We start from the raw sequence: 4,296 nt of genomic DNA, 5'->3' as shown, positions 1-4,296 counted from the left end.
TTTGTTACACTTTTTCGACCGACACTATGTCAAAGGGGTCACTAAGGTTAAAATCCTACAAAATGGATCCATGGCTCAGTGGTAGAGAATTTTACCGGTCACCCGTTTGAACTTGGTTGGGCCCTTTTATTTTGGACAGACACTTTTTACACTTTTTACCCTTTTTACACTATGTCTAAGGGGTCACTAAGGTTGAAATCATGCAAAATGGGTCCATAGCTCAGTGGTAGAGAATTTGACTGTAGATCAAGAGGTCACCTATTCGAATCTAGTGATTTACTCCCAACCACATAGAACCATGTACTTAGACGGTCAAGAACCAAGAAATCATCTTACGCTACTTATTTCGAGAAAACATTTTACTTTGTTTTCAACCTCTTTTAACTTGCAATCCGTGCCTCGAGAACCCACCGAAAATGGGTCATGACTCCCTTTTTGTTTTCACTTACTCCTCCTAAATCTATAAAATGTCTCCCATTTTTATTCATTTTCTCTTTTCTTAAATATCAAAATCTTAAATAAAAAGGAAGAGCTCTCTAAAATATTCTTCTTTGTTAGTAATTTCACATAATTTAACATTTTAAAAATCGGTAAATTAAAAAATCCTACATTGAAATATTCGTAATTTCATGTAGTCTTCCTAAATTTGCCAATTAGAATTATAACAATCTGCCTAAAACCCTCGGACTAATTTTGCTTCATTTCTAAATGCAGGCAGACAAAGTAGAAAAATAAAAACATGTAAATTGTAAACTCAAACAATTCAAAGAAACAAATAAATTTTGATGGTACCAATGCTAGCCAGAAAACAATCAACCAAATTTATTTCAAACATAGAAAACTTCATGTCTCCATTTTGTAAAGCCAATAACCCAAAGGGCCTAATATTTTGTAAAGCCAATAACCCAAAGGGCCTAATATAGTAGAGAAATAAAAAGATATTACCCTCATCTGTGTTGTGCTGTGCCATAAGTGATATATAGATGTTGACTTTGACCAATTCTTACTATTTTTTTTTCTATATTTTGAAACTATTTTAACCACTTTTTTCTTATACTCTTTATAGTTTTACCTTTTAAGGTGGTAAATATTTGTGCACGGGTGACTATTATGATTATTAGTCGACTAAGTCAAGTGAAAATAAATTTTTAAGATGAAATTAAAGTATTAATTTTGATGTCATCTTTACCTGAGTTTTGGGATATTGTTATTAATGAGATTCAATCTAATGCCATTAGTAATTCATAATGATAATATTCAAAATACTTGACAAAAAAGAATGGTCAACCTAAGATATTTGAAACAAATAAATATTTTGTCCTCTGTGATATATCAAATCACTCATTTGAAATTCCTTAATAATAAACCTGAAGTCTTACCTCTTTTATAGAGAAAAGTTCCTTAAATAGAAGTCTTATTAGATACTTCTAAGCATTTAGAGATCAACTAGACACAAAGCTAAACATTCTAAAAAAAATTAGGGGTTAAATTTTAAGTTAACGTAATTTAAGAAACTTATAATTTTTATTTATCAAGAGTTTAATTGAGCTAGGTCGATTCAATCTAGTCGACCCAAGAATTGAACCGAACCAAACCAACTAGTTAGTAACATGATTTAGTGGAAGCATTTTCATGCAAAGTAGAAGCAATAATGGAGGGTTTGAAATAATATAGTTTTCACCCCTAGTTTCTCGAGTGAATATTGAAATAATATAGTTTTCATGTTAAGTTTTGCACGGAAGAAAGAAAGACTAGGATGTAAAGTATTATTTCAATTTGTTTGTAATATACAACAATATATAAATTAACTATAAGAAATATATAAAATTACATGTTCTCCAAGAGCTTCAATCAACACTAGAGGGTTACTTCTGCGACCACTCTAAAGGTGCTCAAGATCACAACGAGTTAGATAAAACAGTTCTAGAACTTTGAATCCAATAACTTGAGTTTGACTCGTGATAGGATCTCTCTTCTTGTGGAATCTGCATAAAATAGGAAAACCATTCCAAAATAAATTTTTACAAGGGGTTCTATGGTGCAGTGGTTAGCACTTTGGACTTTGAATCCAACGACCTGGGTTCAACTCCCGGTAGGACCTTTAAAAAATGACCTTGATGCGAAAACACAGGATAAGGAACGTAACCTTGACCTAGCAACTTGTTAAGCATGATGTTTGCATTAAACTAGGTGTTTTCTTGGATTCCTGGTGGTTTATGCATAACGTCTTGAGTCAAGCTTGGAAGGATACCACTTTAGTTATCCTAGGAGGGAAAGTCATATGGCTCGTGATGAGCATTATTCATACAACATTTCATAAAATTGGTTGAACTGGCCGTATCACCGTTTTCTTCCTGAACAGGAAGAAGATGCGCATTTTTCGCATCGCCGCCATCTCAAACTCGGCCTGTACAGCCACATCTACAGCGTTTCTCTCCTCAATTTCTTCGTGAAACTTAAAGATGGATGTTACAAGAAAGGGCTAGGGATTTATTTGATAACTTCTCGTGGATCGTAGCCTAAGATAATCGCTACCAAAGTTCATCCAAAATCTTATTTATCGCTGGAGATAAAACAAAGGATTTCTTAGTGGGTAGCCGATTCTAGGGGTTTCAAGGCCCTATTTATCGCTGGAGATAAAACAAAGGATTTCTTAGTGGGTAGCCGATTCTAGGGGTTTCAAGGCCCTATTTCTTCATTGAACCAAAACAAAGGATTTCTTAGTGGGTAGCCGATTCTAGGGGTTTCAAGGCCCTATTTCTTCATTGAACCTCTTTCATATCCTACTTAGTGGGTAGCCGATTCTAGGGGTTTCAAGGCCCTATTTCTTCATTGAACCTCTTTCATATCCTATCTTCAGGCTAAAGGAATTGGTTTGGAGGAACGTCTTTGAGTGTAGGACCTTAATTTCCAGAAATCGTTCTCGGTATGCAACTCACTCGAAATGCAAGATTTTCGATCTCGTGGGTAGCTTATTCTACAACGTTTCAGCTCCTGATTCCTTCATCAAGTTTACTCAACTTCTTCCTCTGAAGCTAGAGGAATCCTTAATTTGAAGGAAAAGAGACCGTAGATAGGAATTTTGACTCTTATCCCCAATTTAATTTTGAAACCTATTTCCTTCAATTTGGCACGCTCTCGAGGTTATATTTTCTTCGTGGTCTTCTATGGAAGCATTCCTTGGAGGTGCAGAAACTGATTGGAATCATTCTTGCTCGACGAATCATCATGTATCCTCGGATTGGATTTTCAAGTTTTTCTTGAAGTTCTTTAATGGCGGATTGAATTGGGGGAATGGTTTCTAGGCACTTTCAGCACTCTATTCCTTCATAGAACTTGTGGGTAATCTTCTTGAGAAACGGTAGGAATAAGTTTTGTAACACCCAAAAATGAAGGAAATTAGATCGAACAAGAATAAGTTGCCCATGTAAGATCCTAATGATCAAAAGGGGAGGAATTAATGGATTAAGCAAGGGTGATGATCTCAAGCAAGTCATTCTTATAGCCTAACAAGTAATGTTAAGGAGTTTAAGACCTATGGAAAAAGGATTGGAAAGTAAAAGGAAGTGAAAAGGGCAAAAATGTCATTTTTCCAATTATAAAGGATCTTCCCGAATTTTTACTTCCTTATCTAGAAGGAATTTAAAGAGGCTCAAGAAGGGAAAAATGATCAACATGAGATGAAGGATTTTTAAAAAAATTATGGATTTTTCAGGAAAAATAATATTAAAATATTCAGTAAATGGAAACTTACCATAATACCCCTGGAAGAATGGATAATTGTGAAAATGCCCCTCTGATCAGAATCAGAGCATCTACAGTGACCATCTGAGAAACATCTCTGGAACTCGAATCTCAGCCGTTGGATCTTCTCCGAAGTTGGATAAGATCTAGACAACGGACAGATCATCACATCCAACGGCTGGTATTCAAAACTATAGTCGGTAAAGCCCTGATTGAAGCGAATTTTCCGACGAATTATCCAGAACGTTCAATCTCTAAATCACGATGAATCTGGAGCTTTCAATGTCGGTTTAAGCTCCTCCTATAAAGTCTGAAGTAGGGGCAACAATATGGAACAAGACTCGAGAAAGTTCGAGCACCCATTCGAGAGTTATGAGCGTTTAGTTTATGGGTCTCCTACTCTCAGGTTTCTTCCAAATTTGAGAGCAATTCTCCACCATTCTTCCTCAACCTTATTCCTATAGTTTCTAAACAAGATTACCCATAAGTTCTATGAAGGAATCGAGAGTTGAAACGTCGTAGAACAAGATTCCCAAGAGATCGAAAATCTGG

The 4,296-nt window shown here is 35.5% G+C and overlaps 1 non-coding gene across 1 annotated transcript; it reads left to right on the top strand.

Annotated features, from left to right (window-relative positions):
• Positions 1–2,029: 2,029 nt before the first annotated feature.
• On the top strand, positions 2,030–2,101 carry TRNAQ-UUG. Its single transcript has one exon. It is a non-coding gene; the product is annotated as a tRNA-Gln (tRNA).
• Positions 2,102–4,296: the final 2,195 nt, after the last annotated feature.

This window comes from Cucurbita moschata, unplaced genomic scaffold (genome assembly GCF_002738365.1).
Source record: "Cucurbita moschata cultivar Rifu unplaced genomic scaffold, Cmos_1.0 Cmo_Scf00094, whole genome shotgun sequence".
NCBI classification, from domain to species: domain Eukaryota; kingdom Viridiplantae; phylum Streptophyta; class Magnoliopsida; order Cucurbitales; family Cucurbitaceae; genus Cucurbita; species Cucurbita moschata.
Note: the sequence above shows the minus strand (reverse complement) of the source record. Positions and strands in the feature narration are given on the sequence as shown.